Source organism: Pseudophryne corroboree, chromosome 3, assembly GCF_028390025.1.
Source record: "Pseudophryne corroboree isolate aPseCor3 chromosome 3, aPseCor3.hap2, whole genome shotgun sequence".
NCBI lineage: Eukaryota > Metazoa > Chordata > Amphibia > Anura > Myobatrachidae > Pseudophryne > Pseudophryne corroboree.
The window spans coordinates 656,560,667-656,584,857 of NC_086446.1; positions in this window are offsets into that span (position 1 = coordinate 656,560,667).

The window sequence follows — 24,191 nt, forward strand, 5'->3', positions numbered from 1 at the left end:
TCCACGAGTGGATGAGTGCCAGTTGGCTGAGACTGAATAAATGCTTCTCTTGTAACCATTTAAATGCTACTTTATAAAAATCTAACATATCCTCATATATCTTTTCAAGAGATATTAGATATATAATGTCCACACAATGATGGTATTATGCTTGCATAGTAAATAGTCCCAAAGGATCAGTACACAAGCAGGGGTTAAGTGAAGAGTCCGGGTAGGCTGCAAAGCATTGTTGGATCCACTGCCTTGCTCAGACAAAATTCTTTTTAGAATGATATGAGTGTTTATTGGGAACACTGAGCGGAGTCTCTCCATGTCATCTCCTGACAGTGGGGTGGATACATATGATAGTCCAGCGATGAGCCGAGACAATAGACCTGGGTGAAGGTAATGCCAAACAATTGACACATTGGCCTGCCACCACTTTCCCTTTGTCACATCCCAGTAAGATAAGGGTTACTTATAAAATTAGAAAGTTCATGCACTTTGTCAGTCTAACCCTTTCTTTCACATTTCAAGCACATCATGTTTACACCAAAGTAACTAACCAGAAACAATAAGGGCCTATAAAAGAACTTTGATTGAAACCTCAATATCACAATGTTGCTAATGTTGCAGTGATCTGAATGTGAGCAATGACCACAGAATACAAAACAATGTTCATTTCTGTTTTTATGTTTTAAATTAACTGCCCATAGTCTACATCCTGTTAGGGCTGCATTAAGTTTAGTAGAACTGCAAGTGAAAGACATCAAATTTACTCGTTAAAGTCATCTCTTTGTCAGAATGCAAAGAATTACCAAAGATAAAGGTAAGATCCTTATCCTATTTCCTTCAGAATCTTCATCCTTTGTTTAGTTCTAGATTTGAAGTTTGCTAGAACTGAGCCATGTAAGGTGAGATAGGTGATCACAACACGTCACTGAACACCTTCTCTGTGCCTGATGAGAAACAAGTCAGGCTTGTTTATGTCTATGAACTTTGCATTTGTAAGTTTATGCTCTTGATTTTAGCTTCTGTACTGCAACTTCCCCTCAGCTGGTTATCATTTCATAAATCATCTTTTTCTCTGACTTAAAAATAAACAAAATATTGGTTAACGGAACAAAACCTTAATAAAAAAAACTTGAAAAAAAAAAGAAACAAAATATTATGAAATGATTAGTGTAGGGAATTTTCCAAAAATATAGGTCTGAAGCAGTGGTTCTCAAACTGTGTACCTATCAGTGATGTGCAGTGGGGTGAGGCAGAGCCTTTCCTGTCATACTAATATATACGCCAGAGTTTTGACTATATAAAGTGTATGTAAAATAAAAAATATATTAGAATTATCTTCTTTGTGTTATTCTAATCATTTTTTATAGTCAAAACTCTGCAGTAATAAACTATGGCAGGTGAGCCTATCTTTTCTGTACATCTCTGATCAAAACTCACCTAATTCCAGCAGTATATACTGCTGCATCTGTGTATAATGCCCACACGTATATACTGTTGCACCTGTGTATAATGCCCACATGCAGTGGCGGATTTAGGGGGGGGGGGGGGGGCACCAAGGCACGTGCCCCCCCTGTCATTTTTAGTTGATTTTTGTATTTTTTTTTTATTTTCTTTTGTGCGCACGCCGCGGCGCACCCACCCGACATGAGGCTGCTGCTGCTGGTCCTGAAGGATGTTACAGTGGCGTAACTCCTGCCCCCGCAGCCCTCGCGGTGGCTTGGGGGCGAGGGGCTGCGGGGGCGCCACTGATTTAGTGCAGACTGACATGCGGACGAGTGTCCGCATGTCAGTCTGCGGTCTCGTTTCCTCCGCTGCTGTTAGGAGGGACACGGAGGGCACAGCGCATGCCTCCCTGTGTCCCTCCTGGGTCTCCGGCGGCCGCGGGTCTCATAAAGGAAGTGCCGTTCGTGAGCACTTCCTTTATTAGAGTGACCCGCGGCCGCCGGAGACCCAGGAGGGACACAGGGAGGCGTGCGCTGTGCCCTCCGTGTCCCTCCTAACAGCAGGGGAGCGGGGGGAGCGGGGGGAGCGGCGGCGGCGGAGGAAGCGCGGGGGGGGGGGGGGGAACGCACTGAGGGGGCATATCTGGCACTGGGGGGGAATATCTGGCACTGGGGTCATATTTGGCAGGGAGGGGGGGGAGAGAATATCTGGCACTGGGGACATATATGGCACTGGGGGGAATATCTGGCACTGGGGGCATATATGGCACTGGGGGGGGAATATCTGGCACTGGGGGGGGAATATCTGGCACTGGGGGCATATGTGGCACTGGGGGGGGGAGTATCTGGCACTGGGGCATATGTGGCACTGGGGGCATATATAGCACTGGGGGGGGATATCTGGCACTGGGGGCATATGTGGCACTGTCGGGGAATATCTGGCACTGGGGGCATATGTGGCACTGGGGGGGTATATGTGTACCTGGCACATGGGGGGGGGGGGCTATATTTGGCACTGGGGGCATGTGAGTACCTGGCACCGTGGGGGAATATCTGGCACTGGGGACATATGTGGCACTGGGAGCACAGCCCTAGCAACAAGGACTACCTCCTAGCAACGAGCATGACACCCAGTGCATGAAACCCCTGGCAACGAGCATGACACCCAGTGCATGAAACCCCTGGCAACGAGCATGACACCCAGTGCATGAAACCCCCAGGCAATGAGCATGACACCCAGTGCATGAAACCCCTGGCAACGAGCATGACACCCAGTGCATGAAACCCCTGACAACGAGCAGGTATTTGAAAAGTAATTAGAAGCCTTACTGTAGGACTTAATGTGTAATGGGCATTACGGTGTGTGGCATAATGTATCACGGACATTGCGGTGTGTGTCATAATGTGTCACAGGCATTACGGTGTATGGTATACTATATCGCTGGCATTGTGATATGTGGTATAATGTCTCAGGGTCATTGCAGTGTGTGGCATAATGTATCACGGACATTGCGGTGTGTGTCATAATGTGTCAGGCATTACGGTGTGTGGTATACTATATCACGGGCATTGTGGTATGTGGTATAATGTCTCAGGGTCATTGCAGTGTGGCATAATATATAACGGGCATTGCGGTGTGTGGCATAGGGTATAACGGGCATTGCGGTATGTGTCACAGGCATTACGGTGTATGGTATACTATATCACGGGCATTGTGGTATAATGTCTCAAGGTCATTGCAGTGTGTGGCATAATGTGTCACAGGCATTGTATGTGCTATAATGTATCGGGCATTGCAGTGTGTGGTATAATGTATCACGGACATTGCAGTGTGTGTCATAATGTGTCACAGACATTGTATGTGCTATAATGTATCAGGGGCAGTGCAGTGTGTAGCATAATGTATAACGGGCATTGCAATTCCTGTCATAATGTGTCACAGGCATTATAGTGTGTGGCATAATGTGTCGGGGGCATTACGGTGTGTGGCATAATGTGTCGGGGGCATTACGGTGTGTGCATACTGTGTCATGTGCATTATTGTGTGTGGCATAATGTCTAAGGGCCATTGCAGTATGTGGCATAATGTATACTGGGCATTACTATAAGGAGGAAAAATGACAAATAATGTAAGGGGCATGAATCAGGATTATTTTTCTTTCCTGTGGTGGCCAACGTCTGGGCGTGCAGGTTGCAAAACTGGGGTATAAGGTAGTCTTTTCCTGCAATGCCACGCCCATTCCAATGAAGCCACGCCCATTCCAACGAAGCCACGCCCCTTATGGTGCCCCCCCTGTAATTTTTTTCTGGATCCGCCCCTGCTGGGGGGAATATCTGGCACTGGGGGCATATATGGCACTGGGGGGGGGGGGGAATATCTGGCACTGGGGGCATATGTGGCACTGGGGGGGGAATATCTGGCACTGGGGGCATATGTGGCACTGGGGGGGGGAGTATCTGGCACTGGGGCATATGTGGCACTGGGGGCATATATAGCACTGGGGGGATATCTGGCACTGGGGGCATATGTGGCACTGTCGGGGAATATCTGGCACTGGGGGCATATGTGGCACTGGGGGGGTATATGTGTACCTGGCACATGGGGGGGGGGCTATATTTGGCACTGGGGGCATGTGAGTACCTGGCACCGTGGGGGAATATCTGGCACTGGGGACATATGTGGCACTGGGAGCACAGCCCTAGCAACAAGGACTACCTCCTAGCAACGAGCATGACACCCAGTGCATGAAACCCCTGGCAACGAGCATGACACCCAGTGCATGAAACCCCTGGCAACGAGCATGACACCCAGTGCATGAAACCCCTGGCAACGAGCATGACACCCAGTGCATGAAACCCCTGGCAACGAGCATGACACCCTGAGCATGAAAACCCCTGGCACCGTGCATGGAACCAAGAGCATGAAACCCCTGGCAACGAGCATGACACCCAGTGCATGAAACCCCTGACAACGAGCAGGTATTTGAAAAGTAATTAGAAGCCTTACTGTAGGACTTAATGTGTAATGGGCATTACGGTGTGTGGCATAATGTATCACGGACATTGCGGTGTGTGTCATAATGTGTCACAGGCATTACGGTGTATGGTATACTATATCGCTGGCATTGTGATATGTGGTATAATGTCTCAGGGTCATTGCAGTGTGTGGCATAATGTATCACGGACATTGCGGTGTGTGTCATAATGTGTCAGGCATTACGGTGTGTGGTATACTATATCACGGGCATTGTGGTATGTGGTATAATGTCTCAGGGTCATTGCAGTGTGGCATAATATATAACGGGCATTGCGGTGTGTGGCATAGGGTATAACGGGCATTGCGGTATGTGTCACAGGCATTACGGTGTATGGTATACTATATCACGGGCATTGTGGTATAATGTCTCAAGGTCATTGCAGTGTGTGGCATAATGTGTCACAGGCATTGTATGTGCTATAATGTATCGGGCATTGCAGTGTGTGGTATAATGTATCACGGACATTGCAGTGTGTGTCATAATGTGTCACAGACATTGTATGTGCTATAATGTATCAGGGGCAGTGCAGTGTGTAGCATAATGTATAACGGGCATTGCAATTCCTGTCATAATGTGTCACAGGCATTATAGTGTGTGGCATAATGTGTCGGGGGCATTACGGTGTGTGGCATAATGTGTCGGGGGCATTACGGTGTGTGCATACTGTGTCATGTGCATTATTGTGTGTGGCATAATGTCTAAGGGCCATTGCAGTATGTGGCATAATGTATACTGGGCATTACTATAAGGAGGAAAAATGACAAATAATGTAAGGGGCATGAATCAGGATTATTTTTCTTTCCTGTGGTGGCCAACGTCTTGGCGTGCAGGTTGCAAAACTGGGGTATAAGGTAGTCTTTTCCTGCAATGCCACGCCCATTCCAACGAAGCCACGCCCATTCCAACGAAGCCACGCCCCTTATGGTGCCCCCCCCTGTAATTTTTTTCTGGATCCGCCCCTGCCCACATGCATCCTTGGGCTCATATATTGTGTGTAATCTGGCTCTGATACTAGCCAGTACCTCCTCAGCCATTTACCTCACCACACATCCCAGGTGCCTAGGCACCCTGGGGTGCCTGAGGGCACTTGCAAGGGTGCCTCTTATTGGTGGCCCAGGACCAATTCAAATTATTTATGGTCAATGTAAAAGGCAAAACCAGTGCTAGTGGCTGCCAATCATAAAATATGTGGACAAACAGAAACAGATCTTGTCCCTCACCACACAATTCAACCTAAGGATATATATACACAGATATATATACACAATTTACTTCATTTAATATTTATTTCTAAATTTCTCAATAAAAAACTTTCGGCCTAGGAGTACCGTGAAAAAAATTCTGTTACTCTAGGGCACCATGACTCAAAAAAGTTTGGGAACCACTGGGCTGATGCAATTAAGTACATGAAAAAAAATAAAATTTCCTTGCTGTAATCCTTCACTACTTTTGTTCTATGTCAATCAGTAAATTTACTCTGATACCGTAACTTATGTTAAAATACAGAAATACAGTTTATATAAGTGTTGTTAGCAAATCAGTATGTAATTCAAGAATGATGGGCAAACAAGAATCAATACTCAACTTATATGTGACAGTTCTTATATATATCCTTCTTGTCTTCAGTAATCTGAGGGGGACTCGTTATAGAATGATACTCAGAGGCAATGGTCAATATCTCCGCAGACGCACTAAGCATAGATACGTGTCACATGGCTAGGAAATAAGTCTCCGAGTGTCGCTACCTGTTTGTGCTAGTGTGTGTATGTCTATATATATATACTACATGTGTGTGTATGTGTGTGTGTGTATATATATATATATATATATATATATAAAAATATGCACCATATTAAGCACCACAGAAATTCCCCTGACACCATTATATGTCCCCGCAGTAATGTCCCTAACACCATATTAAGCCCCCACAGTTATGCCCCTCTCACCATATTATGCCCCACAAAGTAATGCCCCATGCACCATAATAAGCCCCCACAGTAATTCCCCTGACAGCATAAATCCCCACAGTAATGCCTCTAACACCATATTACGCCCCCACAGTTATGCCCATCACCATATTATGCTCAACACAGTAATGCCCATGACACCATATTATGCCCCCACAATAATGCCTCTGTCACCATACTATGCCCCCACATTTATGCCACTGTCACCATTTTGTGCCCACATAGTAAAAATACCCCATGCCACAGTACCTGCTCTCAGGGGTTCTGCTCGTTGTCAGGGGTTTTGCTTGTTGTCAGGGAAACCCCTCCAGCCACTGCCGCCACGGGTCTGTGGTCCATGCCTGAATAACCATTTGAAAATGTTCCTCCCAAAATTGCCACCACCTCCTCTAGCATTTAAAAATTGCTGTTTCCTCTGAAGCCATTTTGGGAGGGACATTTTCAATACTTAGAGCGGGGGACCTCTCAGTAACGGGCAGCGGCACATGACAAAGGGTGGCATGTGGCTCGGGTCCTCCAATCTCTGTCAGAGCATCCAGGTTCAGCACAGTTGTGCCCCCAGCACCTCCTGATAGTATCCAGTATAGAATACAGGAGACATAATCATGTGCATGTAATATCTGGGGCAGCCCTTGAAAAAATAAACAAAAGACAAAACTAGAAATACAGTACTACAAATATTTACTAGACAAAAAATAGGATTTTGGTTACCTATCGGTAAATCCTTTTCTCGTAGCCCGTAGAGGATGCTGGGGTCCACATTAGTACCATGGGTATAGATGGGTTCAACAGGAGCCATTGGCACTTTAAGAGTTTGAGAGTGTGGGCTGGCTCCTCCCTCTATGCCCCTCCTACCAGACTCAGTCTAGAAACTGTGCCCAAGGAGACAGACATCTTCGAGAGAAGGATTTAACACAGATAGTGGCTAGATTAATACCAGCTCACACATACAAGGCACATCAGGCTAACTTAGCCTGAAAACTCAGAAACCGCTGAAAACATTACTCAACAAGTAACAATGCAGCACTTAATTAAAAACAAAGTTGTACTGAACCAGATAACAACTGCAGGAAAACGAAGCGCTGGGAGGGTGCCCAGCATCCTCTACGGACTACGAGAAAAGGATTTACCGGTAGGTAACCAAAATCCTATTTTCTCTTACGTCCTAGAGGATGCTGGGGTCCACATTTGAACCATGGGGATGTACCAAAGCTCCCAGAACGGGAGGGAGAGAGAAGAGGCTCCTGCAAAACTGATTGACTGAACTTCAGATCATCAGAGGCCACAGTATCGAACTTGTAGAACTTTGCAAACGTGTTTGACCCAGACCAAGTTGCAGCTCGGCAAAGTTGTAACGCCGAGACACCCCGGGCAGCCGCCCAGGAAGACCCCGCCTTACGAGTAGAGTGGGCCTTGACAGACGTAGGACACGGCAAGCCTGCCATAAAACACGCATGCTGGATAGTAAACCTGATCAAGCGAGAGATCATCTGCTTAGAAGCAGGACACCCAATTTTCTTGGGATCATACAGGACAAACAGAGAGCCCGATTTCCTGTGACAAGCACTCCTCCTCACATAGATTTTCAGAGCCCTTACAACATCCAAGGACTTTGATGAAATTGAGGGGTCAGTAGCCACTGGCACCACAATAGGTTGGTTGATATGAAATGCCCACACAACCTTCGGAAGAAACTGATGACGTGTCCGGAGCTAAGCTCTATCTTCGTGGAAGATCAAGTATGGGCTTTTACAGGACAAAGCTCCCAACTCCGACACACGTCTAGCAGAAGCTAAAGCCAACAATGTTACAGGCTTCCATGTAAGAAACTTGACCTCAACCTCCTGCAGAGGCTCGAACCAGTCCGACTGGAGGAACTGCGACACCACGTTAAGGTCCCAAGGCGCCGTAGATGGTACAAAGGGAGGTTGGATGTGCAGAACTCCCTTCAAAAAGGTCTGAACCTCAGGGAGGGTTAGCCAATTGTCTTTGGAAGAAAATGGATAGGGCCGAAATCTGGACCTTCACAGATCCCAGCCTCAGGCCCATATCCACACCAGCTTGTAGGAAGAGGAGAAACCATCCCAGTTGAAACTTCACCGTAGGAAATTTCTTGGACTCACACCAAGATACATATTTTTTCCAAATTCGATGGTAATGTTTAGACTTTACTCCTTTCCTAGCCTGTATCAGGGTAGGAATAACCTTGTTCGGAATGCCCTTCCGAGCTAGTATCAGGCGTTCAACCTCCATGCCGTCAAACGTAGCAGTGACAAGTCTTGATAGGCGAACGCCACCTGCTGCAGCAGGTCCTTCCGAAGAGGAAGAGGCCTCGGCTCTTCTTGCAGTAAATCCAGTAGATCCGCATACCAAGACCTTCTTGGCCAGTCCGGAGCAATGAGGATCGCTTGAACCCTTGTTCTCCTTATGAGTTTTAGAACTCTTGGGATGAGCGGAAGTGGAGGAAACACGTACACCGACTGGAACACCCACGGAGTCACTAGGGCGTCCACCACCACTGCTTGTGGGTCCCTACCTGGAATAATACCGCCGAAGCTTCTTGTTGAGATGAGAGGCCATCATGTTGATCTGGGGTACGCCCCAAAGATCTGTTACTTCCTTGAACACCTCCGGATGGAGGCCCCACTCCCCTGGATGGAAATCGTGTCTGCTGAGGAAGTCTGCTTCCTAGTTGTCTACTCCTGGAATGAAGATTGTTGACAACGCCAACGCATGCTTTTCTGCCCAGAGGATGAGTCTTGTTACCTCTGCCATTGCAGCTCTGCTCTTCGTTCCGCCCTGTCACTTTATGTAAGCCACCATTGTCACATTTTCTGACTGCACTTGAATGGCCCTATTTCTCAGAAGATGGGCCGCTTGGAGAAGACCGTTGTAGACGGCTCTTAGTTCCAGAATGTTTATCGGCAGGCCGGCTTCCAGACTTGACCACTTTCCTTGGAAGGTACCCCCTTGAGTGACTGCACCCCAGCCCCGGAGACTTGCATCCGTGGTTAGAAGGATCCAGTCCTGAATCCTGAACCTGTGGCCCTCCAGAAGGTGAGGCAATTGCAGCCACCAGAGGAGTGAACTCCTGGCCTTTGGCGACAGACGTATTCTCTGGTCCATGTGTAGATGGGATCCCGACCACTTGTTCAGGAGATCCAGTTGGAAAGACCGAGCGTGAAACCTCCCGTACTGCAGAGCCTCGTAAGAGGCCACCATCTTCCCCAGAAGGTGAATGCACTGATGAACTGATACCCGGGCTGGCTTCAGGACATCCCGGACCATTGTTTGAATCACCAACACCTTTTCCTCTGGATGAAACACCCTTTGCAACTCCGTGTCGAGGATCATTCCCATAAAGGACAACCTCCTGGTTGGTTCCAATTGTGATTTTGTATGATTCAGGATCCAACCATGTTCCCTAAGAAGCTGGGTTGTCAGTGTTATGGACCGTAACAGCTTCTCCTTTGGACGATGCCTTCATCACCAGATACGGAATTATGTTCACCCCCTGTCTGCGGAGCAGAATCATCATTTCTGCCATCACCTTGATGAATACCCTCGGTCCTGTGGAGAACCCGAATGGGAGGGCCTGGAACTGAAAGTGACAGTCCAACAATGCGAATTGAAGATAAGCTTGATGCGGCAGCCAAATCGGAATGTGGAGGTACGCATCCTTGATATCCAGGGATACTAGGAATCCCCCCTCCTCCAGACCTGATATCACTGCCCTTAGAGACTCCATTTTGAACTTGAACTCCCTCAGAAAGGGGTTTAGTGATTTTAAGTTCAGAATGGGCCTTACCGAACCATCCGCTTTCGGTACCACAAAAAGTTTGAATAGTAACCTTTGTTTTGCATATGAGGAGGTACTGGTACAATTACCTGTGCCTCCACCAACTTCTGGACAGCTTCTTGCAGGACAGTCCTGGCAAGCCTGATCTGAAAAATGGATGAGGAGGGAGATTTTGAAATTCCAGCCTGTGCCCCTGGGACACAATCTCTTGCATCCATGGGTCCATGCCAGAGGACACCCAGACATGACTGAAATGTCTGAGTCTCGCTCCCACCGGCCCCACCTCCAGGGCGTGCAGTTCATCGTCATGCGGAGGACTTTGGTTTACCTGAAGCAGGTTTCTGTTCCTGGGAACCTGAAGCCGCAGGTTTCTTGAACTTGGGCCGACTTCCCCGAAAGGATGGCTTGGGCTTTCTGGGCTTGTTAGACCAAAAGGGTTGTAATGTAACTGAAGAAAAGGGTTTCTTCGGAGCAGTTGTAGCTGAGGCAAGAAAGGGTGACTTACCAGCCGTAGCCGTGGAGATCCACGCATCTAATGCTTCCCCAAAGAGAGCCTGACCTGTGTTGGGTAGGGTCTCCACACTTCTCCTGGATTCCGCATCGGCAGACCACTGGCGCAACCACAGTCCTCGACGAGCTGATACCGACATGGAGGAAATCCCCGCAGCCATGGAACTCAGGTCTATCATCGATTCTACCAAAAATACTGCAGAATCCTGAATGTTACGTAAAAACAATTTAACATCACATTTCTCCATAGTATCCAAGTCCTCAAGTAACGTGCTTGACCACTTTGCTATAGTTTTGGCAATCCAAGCACTGGCAATACTGGGACGTAGGATCACCCCAGAAGCCGTGTACATGGATTTGAGCGTATTATCAATTTTACGATCAGCCGGCTCTTTCAAGGCGGTAGATCCTGGAACAGGTAAAACCACCTTTTTGAGAGTCTAGATTAGGGATGTGCACTTGAAATTTTTCGGGTTTTGTGTTTTGGTTTTGGGTTCGGTTCCGTGGCCGTGTTTTGGGTTCGAACGCGTTTTGGCAAAACCTCACCGAATTTTTTTGGTCGGATTCGGGTGTGTTTTGGATTCGGGTGTTTTTTTCAAAAAACCCTCAAAAACAGCTTAAATCATAGAATTTGGGGGTCATTTTGATCCCATAGTATTATTAATATCAATAACCATAATTTCCACTAATTTTCAGTCTATTCTGAACACCTCAAACCTCACAATATTATTTTTAGTCCTAAAATTTGCACCGAGGTCGCTGTATGGCTAAGCTAAGCGACCCAAGTGGCCGACACAAACACCTGGCCCATCTAGGAGTGGCACTGCAGTGTCAGGCAGGATGGCCCTTCCAAAAAATACTCCCCAAACAGCACATGACGTAAAGAAAAAAAGAGGCGCAATGAGTTAGCTGTGTGAGTAAGCTAAGCGACCCTAGTGGCCGACACAAACACCTGGCCCATCTAGGAGTGGCACTGCAGTGTCAGGCAGGATGTCCCTTCCAAAAAATACTCCCCAAACAGCACATGACGCAAAGAAAAAAAGAGGCGCAATGAGGTAGCTGTGTGAGTAAGCTAAGCGACCCTAGTGGCCGACACAAACACCTGGCCCATCTAAGAGTGGCACTGCAGTGTCAGGCAGGATGTCCCTTCCAAAAAATACTCCCCAAACAGCACATGACGCAAAGAAAAAAAGAGGCGCAATGAGGTAGCTGTGTGAGTAAGCTAAGCGACCCTAGTGGCCGACACAAACACCTGGCCCATCTAGGAGTGGCACTGCAGTGTCAGGCAGGATGGCCCTTCCAAAAAATACTCCCCAAACAGCACATGACGCAAAGAAAAAAAGAGGCGCAATGAGGTAGCTGTGTGAGTAAGCTAAGCGACCCTAGTGGCCGACACAAACACCTGGCCCATCTAGGAGTGGTACTGCAGTGTCAGGCAGGATGGCCCTTCCAAAAAATACTCCCCAAACAGCACATGACGCAAAGAAGAAAAAAAGAAAAAAGAGGTGCAAGATGGAATTGTCCTTGGGCCCTCCCACCCACCCTTATGTTGTATAAACAGGACATGCACACTTTAACCAACCCATCATTTCAGCGACAGGGTCTGCCACACGACTGTGACTGAAATGACTGGTTGGTTTGGGCCCCCACCAAAAAATAAGCAATCTCTCCTTGCACAAACTGGCTCTACAGAGGCAAGATGTCCACCTCATCATCATCGTCCGATTCATCACCCCTTTCACTGTGTACATCCCCCTCCTCACAGATTATTAATTCGTCCCCACTGGAATCCACCATCTCAGATCCCCGTGTACTTTCTGGAGGCAATTGCTGCTGGTGAATGTCTCCATGGAGTAATTGATTATAATTCATTTTAATGAACATCATCTTCTCCACATTTTCTGGAAGTAACCTCGTACGCCGATTGCTGACAAGGTGAGCGGCGGCACTAAACACTCTTTCGGAGTACACACTGGAGGGAGGGCAACTTAGGTAGAATAAAGCCAGTTTCTGCAAGGGCCTCCAAATTGCCTCTTTTCCCTGCCAGTATACGTACGGACTGTCTGACGTGCCTACTTGGATGCGGTCACTCATATAATCCTCCACCATTCTTTCAATGGTGAGAGAATCATATGCAGTGACAGTAGACGACATGTCAGTCCTTCAGTCAAGACCAGATGTCAGCATCAGCAGTCGCTCCAGACTGCCCTGCATCACCGCCAGCGGGTGGGCTCGGAATTCGTAGCCTTTTCCTCGCACCCCCAGTTGCGGGAGAATGTGAAGGAGGAGATGTTGACAGGTCGCGTTCCGCTTGACTTGACAATTTTCTCACCAGCAGTTCTTTGAACCCCAGCAGACTTGTGTCTGCCGGAAAGAGAGATCCAACGTAGGTTTTAAATCTAGGATCGAGCACGGTGGCCAAAATGTAGTGCTCTGATTTCAACAGATTGACCACACGTGAATCCTGGTTAAGCGAATTAAGGGCTCCATCCACAAGTCCCACATGCCTAGCGGAATCGCTCTGTTTTAGCTCCTCCTTCAATGCCTCCAGCTTCTTCTGCAAAAGCCTGATGAGGGGAATGACCTGACTCAGGCTGGCAGTGTCTGAACTGACTTCACGTGTGGCAAGTTCAAAGGGCAGATGGATCTAATCCTCATAAAATTATAAGACAAAAAGAAAGTGCAATAGTGCAATTATCTTTGTTTAAAAGACCTGAATTTATTTTAATATCGCACTTACACCAAACAGATGAGGTCAGTAGCATATAGAATGAATCCTTCTGAAGAAGGACTATGAAAGTTTGAAACGCGTTAAGCGTGTACTCTCCCGCTTTACTTGTGACCCCGTTTGAGTTTTACCATCTGCACTGGACGCTGAGGGACTGTGTTGGATCCTGGTTTCCGGAGCCGTTTTCCTTAAGGTGCTATATCCATCTGGCCCCTTTCAGACCTTGCTTCCTGTGGCTGTATTCCTCATTGGGGATTTATCTATATGCTTTTATTTTATCTACTTGATGTAAGTGCACTGTTTAAAAATAAACCTTTGTTTTAAAAAAAAAGGATAATTGCACTATTGCACTTTCTTCTGCTCTTTATGTGGTCTAGCTGCATTTGTTTGATATCGGCGTTGGACACTGTTAGGACTGTTATCATCCAGTCCTTTGCTGCTGTACTGCCAAAGAGGATTCATTCTATATGCTACTGACCTCATCTGTTTGGTGTAAGTGCGATATTAAAATAAATTCAGGTCTTTTAAACAAAGATAACTGCACTATTGCACTTTCTTTTTGTCTTATAATTTTATGAGGATTAGATCCATCTGCCTTTAATCAACGTTGGATCTTTTTTCATCTCCTGAATTACCAGTGTACGTGACCAATCAATTTTATGTATCCACTGGGTGTGTGTTTGTAAACTTGGCTTTTATGGGAGCGCTTTTAGTTTGTATCTCTCCTTTTTCCTCTCAATCTATTTTTTAAGTGTAAAGGGATATACACTCTGAGATATATAATTTTTAGCTGCACCCGTGAATTAATCTGCACATGTTTTTAAACTATTTCCTAATCTTAAGTTCAAAGGGCAGCAGAACCTTGCACAACGTTGAAATCATTCTCCACTGCGCTTGAGTCAGGTGCATTCCCCCTCCTTTGCCTATATCGTGGGCAGATGTATAGGCTTGAATGGCCTTTTGCTGCTCCTCCATCCTCTGAAGCATATAGAGGGTTGAATTCCACCTCGTTACCACCTCTTGCTTCAGATGATGGCAGGGCAGGTTCAGGTTTTTTTGGTGGTGCTCCAGTCTTCTGTACGCGGTGCCTGCACGCCGAAAGTGGCCCGCAATTCTTCTGGCCACCGACAGCATCTCTTGCACGCCCCTTTCGTTTTTTAAATAATTCTGCACCACCAAATTCAATGTATGTGCAAAACATGGGACGTGCTGGAATTTTCCCAGATTTAATGCGCGCACAATATTGCTGGCGTTGTCCGATGCCACAAATCCCCAGGAGAGTCTAATTGGGGTAAGCCATTCTGCGATGATCTTCCTCAGTTGCCGTAAGAAGTTTTCAGCTGTGTGCATATTCTGGAAAGCGGTGATACAAAGCGTAGCCTGCCTAGGAACGAGTTGGCGTTTGCGAGATCCTGCTACTGGTGCCGCCGCTGCTGTTCTTGCAGCGGGAGGCAATACATCTACCCAGTGGGCTGTCACAGTCCTGTAGTCCTGAGTCTGCCCTGCTCCACTTGTCCACATGTCCGTGGTTAAGTGGACATTGGGTACAACTGCATTTTTTAGGACACTGGTGAGTATTTTTCTGACGTCCGTGTACATTCTCGGTATCGCCTGCCTAGAGAAGTGGAACCTAGATGGTATTTGGTAACGGGGGCACACTGCCTCAATAAATTGTCTAGTTCCCTGTGAACTAACGGCGGATACCGGACGCACGTCTAACACCAACATAGTTGTCAAGGCCTCAGTTATCCGCTTTGCAGCAGGATGACTGCTGTGATATTTCAGCTTCCTCGCAAAGGACTGTTGGACAGTCAATTGCTTACTGGAAGTAGTACAAGTGGTCTTCCGACTTCCCCTCTGGGATGACGATCGACTCCCAGCAGCAACAACAGCAGCGCCAGCAGCAGTAGGCGTTACACTCAAGTATGCATCGGAGGAATCCCAGGCAGGAGAGGACTCGTCAGACTTGCCAGTGACATGGCCTGCAGGACTATTGGCTTTCCTGGGTAAGGAGGAAATTGACACTGAGGGAGTTGGTGGTGTGGTTTGCGCGAGCTTGGTTACAAGAGGAAGGGATTTACTGGTCAGTGGACTGCTTCCGCTGTCGCCCAAAGTTTTTGAACTTGTCACTGACTTATTATGAATGCGCTGCAGGTGACGTATAAGGGAGGATGTTCCGAGGTGGTTAACGTCCTTACCCCTACTTATTACAGCTTGACAAAGGCAACACACGGCTTGACACCTGTTGTCCGCATTTCTGTGGAAATACTTCCACACTGAAGAGCTGATTTTTTTGGTATTTTCACCAGGCATGTCAATGGCCATATTCCTCCCACGGACAACAGGTGTCTCCCCGGGTGCCTGACTTAAACAAACCACCTCACCATCAGAATCCTCCTTGTCAATTTCCTCCCCAGCCCAAGCAACACCCATATCCTCATCCTGGTGTACTTCAACACTGACATCTTCAATTTCACTATCAGGAACTGGACTGCGGGTGCTCCTTTCAACACTTGCAGGGGGCGTGCAAATGGTGGAAGGCGCAAGCTCTTCCCGTCCAGTGTTGGGAAGGTCAGGCATCGCAACCCACACAATTGGACTCTCCTTTGGGATTTGTGATTTCGAAGAACGCACAGTTCTTTGCTGTGCTTTTGCCGCAAGTCTTTTCTTTTTTCTAGCGAGAGGATGAGTGCTTCCATCCTCATGTGAAGCTGAACCACTAGCCATGAACATAGGCCAGGGCCTCAGCCGTTCCTTGCCACTCCGTGTCGTAAATGGCATATTGGCAAGTTTACGCTTCTCCTGAGACGCTTTTAATTTTGATTTTTGGGTCATTTTTTTACTGATCTTTTGTGTTTTGGATTTTACATGCTCTGTACTATGACATTGGGCATCGGCCTTGGCAGACGAAGTTGATGGCATTTCATCGTCTCGGCCATGACTAGTGGCAGCAGCTTCAGCACGAGGTGGAAGTGGATCTTGATCTTTCCCTATTTTTTTAACCTCCACATTTTTGTTCTCCATATTTTGCGCACAACTAAAAGCCACCACAGGTATACAATGTAGATGGATGGATAGTATTACTTATACTTATGGACAACGAGTGACGACACAGAGGTAGGTACAGCCGTGGCCTACCGTACTGCTGCTTAGTGCTTATATATAAATATAATATACTGTATAACGGACCTGGTGGACAGTGTCAGCAGCAGACTGCTAAACTAGTATGAAGAAAGAAAAAAAAAACACCACAGGTATACAATGTAGATGGATGGATAGTATTACTTATACTTATGGACGACAAGTGACGAGTCGACACAGAGGTAGGTACAGCCATGGCCTACCGTACTGCTGCTTAAGTGCTTATATATAAATATAATATACTGTATAACGGACCTGGTGGACAGTGTCAGCAGCAGACTGCTAAACTAGTATGAAGAAAGAAAGAAAAAAACACCACAGGTATACAATGTAGATGGATGGATAGTATTACTTACACTTATGGACGACGAGTGACGAGTCGACACAGAGGTAGGTACAGCCGTGGCCTACGTACTGCTGCTTAGTGCTTATATATAAATATAATATACTGTATAACGGACCTGGTGGACAGTGTCAGCAGCAGACTGCTAAACTAGTATGAAGAAAGAAAAAAAAAACACCACAGGTATACAATGTAGATGGATGGATAGTATTACTTATACTTATGGACGACGAGTGACGAGTCGACACAGAGGTAGGTACCGCCGTGGCCTACCGTACTGCTGCTTAGTGCTTATATATAAATATAATATACTGTATAACGGACCTGGTGGACAGTGTCAGCAGCAGACTGCTAAACTAGTATGAAGAAAGAAAAAAAAAACACCACAGGTATACAATGTAGATGGATGGATAGTATTACTTATACTTATGGACGACGAGTGACGAGTCGACACAGAGGTAGGTACAGCCGTGGCCTACCGTACTGCTGCTTAAGTGCTTATATATAAATATAATATACTGTATAACGGACCTGGTGGACAGTGTCAGCAGCAGACTGCTAAACTAGTATGAAGAAAGAAAAAAAAAACACCACAGGTATACAATGTAGATGGATGGATAGTATTACTTATACTTATGGACGACGAGTGACGAGTCGACACAGAGGTAGGTACAGCCGTGGCCTACCGTACTGCTGCTTAGTGCTTATATATAAATATAATATACTGTATAACGGACCTGGTGGACAGTGTCAGCAGCAGACTGCTAAACTAGTATGAAGAAAGAAAAAAAAACACCACAGGTATACAATGTAGATGGATGGATAGTATTACTTATTATACTTATGGACGACGAGTGACGACACAGAGGTATGTACAGCCGTGGCCTACCGTACTGCTGCTTAGTGCTTATATATAAATATAATATACTGTATAACGGACCTGCTGGACAGTGTCAGCAGCAGACTGCTGAACTAGTATGAAGAAAGAAAAAAAAAACACCACAGGTATACAATGTAGATGGATGGATAGTATTACTTATACTTATGGACGACGAGTGACGAGTCGACACAGAGGTAGGTACCGCCGTGGCCTACCGTACTGCTGCTTAGTGCTTATATATAAATCTAATATACTGTATAACGGACCTGGTGGACAGTGTCAGCAGCAGACTGCTAAACTAGTATGAAGAAAGAAAAAAAAACACCACAGGTATACAATGTAGATGGATGGATAGTATTACTTATACTTATGGACGACAAGTGACGAGTCGACACAGAGGTAGGTACAGCCATGGCCTACCGTACTGCTGCTTAAGTGCTTATATATAAATATAATATACTGTATAACGGACCTGGTGGACAGTGTCAGCAGCAGACTGCTAAACTAGTATGAAGAAAGAAAAAAAAAACACCACAGGTATACAATGTAGATGGATGGATAGTATTACTTACACTTATGGACGACGAGTGACGAGTCGACACAGAGGTAGGTACAGCCGTGGCCTACGTACTGCTGCTTAGTGCTTATATATAAATATAATATACTGTATAACGGACCTGGTGGACAGTGTCAGCAGCAGACTGCTAAACTAGTATGAAGAAAGAAAAAAAAAAACACCACAGGTATACAATGTAGATGGATGGATAGTATTACTTATACTTATGGACGACGAGTGACGAGTCGACACAGAGGTAGGTACCGCCGTGGCCTACGTACTGCTGCTTAGTGCTTATATATAAATATAATATACTGTATAACGGACCTGGTGGACAGTGTCAGCAGCAGACTGCTAAACTAGTATGAAGAAAGAAAAAAAAAACACCACAGGTATACAATGTAGATGGATGGATAGTATTACTTATACTTATGGACGACGAGTGACGAGTCGACACAGAGGTAGGTACCGCCGTGGCCTACCGTACTGCTGCTTAGTGCTTATATATAAATATAATATACTGTATAACGGACCTGGTGGACAGTGTCAGCAGCAGACTGCTAAACTAGTATGAAGAAAAAAAAACACCACAGGTATACAATGTAGATGGATGGATAGTATTACTTATACTTATGGACGACGAGTGACGAGTCGACACAGAGGTAGGTACAGCCGTGGCCTACCGTACTGCTGCTTAAGTGCTTATATATAAATATAATATACTGTATAACGGACCTGGTGGACACTGTCAGCAGCAGACTGCTAAACTAGTATGAAGAAAGAAAAAAAACACCACCACAGGTATACAATGTAGATGGATGGATAGTATTACTTATACTTATGGACGACGAGTGACGAGTCGACACAGAGGTAGGTACCGCCGTGGCCTACCGTACTGCTGCTTAGTGCTTATATATAAATCTAATATACTGTATAACGGACCTGGTGGACAGTGTCAGCAGCAGACTGCTAAACTAGTATGAAGAAAGAAAAAAAAACACCACAGGTATACAATGTAGATGGATGGATAGTATTACTTATACTTATGGACGACAAGTGACGAGTCGACACAGAGGTAGGTACAGCCATGGCCTACCGTACTGCTGCTTAAGTGCTTATATATAAATATAATATACTGTATAACGGACCTGGTGGACAGTGTCAGCAGCAGACTGCTAAACTAGTATGAAGAAAGAAAAAAAAAACACCACAGGTATACAATGTAGATGGATGGATAGTATTACTTACACTTATGGACGACGAGTGACGAGTCGACACAGAGGTAGGTACAGCCGTGGCCTACGTACTGCTGCTTAGTGCTTATATATAAATATAATATACTGTATAACGGACCTGGTGGACAGTGTCAGCAGCAGACTGCTAAACTAGTATGAAGAAAGAAAAAAAAAAACACCACAGGTATACAATGTAGATGGATGGATAGTATTACTTATACTTATGGACGACGAGTGACGAGTCGACACAGAGGTAGGTACCGCCGTGGCCTACGTACTGCTGCTTAGTGCTTATATATAAATATAATATACTGTATAACGGACCTGGTGGACAGTGTCAGCAGCAGACTGCTAAACTAGTATGAAGAAAGAAAAAAAAAACACCACAGGTATACAATGTAGATGGATGGATAGTATTACTTATACTTATGGACGACGAGTGACGAGTCGACACAGAGGTAGGTACCGCCGTGGCCTACCGTACTGCTGCTTAGTGCTTATATATAAATATAATATACTGTATAACGGACCTGGTGGACAGTGTCAGCAGCAGACTGCTAAACTAGTATGAAGAAAAAAAAACACCACAGGTATACAATGTAGATGGATGGATAGTATTACTTATACTTATGGACGACGAGTGACGAGTCGACACAGAGGTAGGTACAGCCGTGGCCTACCGTACTGCTGCTTAAGTGCTTATATATAAATATAATATACTGTATAACGGACCTGGTGGACACTGTCAGCAGCAGACTGCTAAACTAGTATGAAGAAAGAAAAAAAACACCACCACAGGTATACAATGTAGATGGATGGATAGTATTACTTATACTTATGGACGACGAGTGACGAGTCGACACAGAGGTAGGTACCGCCGTGGCCTACCGTACTGCTGCTTAGTGCTTATATATAAATATAATATACTGTATAACGGACCTGGTGGACAGTGTCAGCAGCAGACTGCTAAACTAGTATGAAGAAAGAAAAAAAAACACCACAGGTATACAATGTAGATGGATGGATAGTATTACTTATACTTATGGACGACGAGTGACGAGTCGACACAGAGGTAGGTACAGCCGTGGCCTACCGTACTGCTGCTTAAGTGCTTATATATAAATATAATATACTGTATAACGGACCTGGTGGACAGTGTCAGCAGCAGACTGCTAAACTAGTATGAAGAAAGAAAAAAAAAACACCACAGGTATACAATGTAGATGGATGGATAGTATTACTTACACTTATGGACGACGAGTGACGAGTCGACACAGAGGTAGGTACAGCCGTGGCCTACGTACTGCTGCTTAGTGCTTATATATAAATATAATATACTGTATAACGGACCTGGTGGACAGTGTCAGCAGCAGACTGCTAAACTAGTATGAAGAAAGAAAAAAAAAAACACCACAGGTATACAATGTAGATGGATGGATAGTATTACTTATACTTATGGACGACGAGTGACGAGTCGACACAGAGGTAGGTACAGCCGTGGCCTACGTACTGCTGCTTAGTGCTTATATATAAATATAATATACTGTATAACGGACCTGGTGGACAGTGTCAGCAGCAGACTGCTAAACTAGTATGAAGAAAGAAAAAAAAAACACCACAGGTATACAATGTAGATGGATGGATAGTATTACTTATACTTATGGACGACGAGTGACGAGTCGACACAGAGGTAGGTACCGCCGTGGCCTACCGTACTGCTGCTTAGTGCTTATATATAAATATAATATACTGTATAACGGACCTGGTGGACAGTGTCAGCAGCAGACTGCTAAACTAGTATGAAGAAAAAAAAACACCACAGGTATACAATGTAGATGGATGGATAGTATTACTTATACTTATGGACGACGAGTGACGAGTCGACACAGAGGTAGGTACAGCCGTGGCCTACCGTACTGCTGCTTAAGTGCTTATATATAAATATAATATACTGTATAACGGACCTGGTGGACACTGTCAGCAGCAGACTGCTAAACTAGTATGAAGAAAGAAAAAAAACACCACCACAGGTATACAATGTAGATGGATGGATAGTATTACTTATACTTATGGACGACGAGTGACGAGTCGACACAGAGGTAGGTACAGCCGTGGCCTACCGTACTGCTGCTTAGTGCTTATATATAAATATAATATACTGTATAACGGACCTGGTGGACAGTGTCAGCAGCAGACTGCTAAACTAGTATGAAGAAAGAAAAAAAAAACACCACAGGTATACAATGTAGATGGATGGATAGTATTACTTATTATACTTATGGATGACGAGTGACGACACAGAGGTAGGTACAGCCGTGGCCTACCGTACTGCTGCTTAGTGCTTATATATAAATATAATATACTGTATAACGGACCTGGTGGACAGTGTCAGCAGCAGACTGCTAAACTAGTATGAAGAAAGAAAAAAAAAACACCACAGGTATACAATGTAGATGGATGGATAGTATTACTTATACTTATGGACGACGAGTGACGAGTCGACACAGAGGTAGGTACAGCCGTGACCTACCGTACTGCTGCTTAAGTGCTTATATATAAATATAATATACTGTATAACGGACCTGGTGGACAGTGTCAGCAGCAGACTGCTAAACTAGTATGAAGAAAGAAAAAAAAACACCACAGGTATACAATGTAGATGGATGGATAGTATTACTTATACTTATGGACGACGAGTGACGAGTCGACACAGAGGTAGGTACAGCTGTGGCCTACCGTACTGCTGCTTAGTGCTTATATATAAATATAATATACTGTATAACGGACCTGGTGGACAGTGTCTGCAGCAGACTGCTAAACTAGTATGAAGAAAGAAAAAAAAAACACCACAGGTATACAATGTAGATGGATGGATAGTATTACTTATACTTATGGACGACGAGTGACGAGTCGACACAGAGGTAGGTACCGCCGTGGCCTACCGTACTGCTGCTTAGTGCTTATATATAAATATAATATACTGTATAACGGACCTGGTGGACAGTGTCAGCAGCAGACTGCTAAACTAGTATGAAGAAAAAAAAAACACCACAGGTATACAATGTAGATGGATGGATAGTATTACTTATACTTATGGACGACGAGTGACGAGTCGACACAGAGGTAGGTACAGCCGTGGCCTACCGTACTGCTGCTTAAGTGCTTATATATAAATATAATATACTGTATAACGGACCTGGTGGACAGTGTCAGCAGCAGACTGCTAAACTAGTATGAAGAAAGAAAAAAAAAACACCACAGGTATACAATGTAGATGGATGGATAGTATTACTTATACTTATGGACGACGAGTGACGAGTCGACACAGAGGTAGGTACAGCCGTGGCCTACCGTACTGCTGCTTAGTGCTTATATATAAATATAATATACTGTATAACGGACCTGGTGGACAGTGTCAGCAGCAGACTGCTAAACTAGTATGAAGAAAGAAAAAAAAAACACCACAGGTATACAATGTAGATGGATGGATAGTATTACTTATACTTATGGACGACGAGTGACGAGTCGACACAGAGGTAGGTACAGCCGTGGCCTACCGTACTGCTGCTTAAGTGCTTATATATAAATATAATATACTGTATAACAAACCTGGTGGACAGTGTCAGCAGCAGACTGCTAAACTAGTATGAAGAAAGAAAAAAAAAACACCACAGGTATACAATGTAGATGGATGCAGAGGCAGAACTACCGGCAGTGCAAGCAGTGCGTTGCACTGGGGCCCGCCTCTGTTCAGGGGCCCAAGCATGTAATGAGTCAAACTGACTCATTACATGCCGCTGTGCGCTGCGGGCAACCGCTGCCCGCAGCGCACAGCCACCCGGAGAGAGCGGAGAGGAGCGGCGCGCACTGCAGCGGTACGGGGTAAGGTGGAGGACGGAGGTGAAGGAGGGAGCCGCAGCAGCGCTTTGTTACTGGTGGAGGCGCTGCCGCTCCTCTGCTTCACTATAGGCTGTCTCTGAGAACAGCCTTTAGTGAAGCAGAGGGGCAGCAGCAGCAGCGCCTCCACCAATAACACAGCGCTGCTGCGGCTCCCTCCTCCACCTCCCTCCTCCTTCTTCTCTACTGCCCGGGAAGCTGCACAAGGAGCCTGAGCCAACAGAAACAGAGAGGGTAAGTATAATTTTTCTTTCTTTCTTTCTTTCTTTCTTTCTTTCTTTCTTTCTTTCTTTCTTTCTTTCTTTCTTTCTTTCTTTCTTTCTTTCTCTTTCTTTTTTTATTTGTTGGGACTGCCTGCCGCAATGTGTAAAAAGGGGGAATCAGCCTGCCGCAATGTGTAAAAAGGGGGGACTGCCTGCCGCTATGTATAAAAATGGGGAATCTGCCTGCCGCTATGTATAAAAATGGGGAATCTGCCTGCCGCAATGTATAAAAATGGGGAATCTGCCTGCCGCAATGTGTAAAAAGGGTGAATCTGCCTGCCGCAATGTAAAAATGGGGAATCTGCCTGCCGCAATGTGTAAAAAGGGGGAATCTGCCTGCCGCTATGTAAAAAAATGGGGAATCTGCCTGCCGCTATGTGTAAAAAGGTAGAATCTGC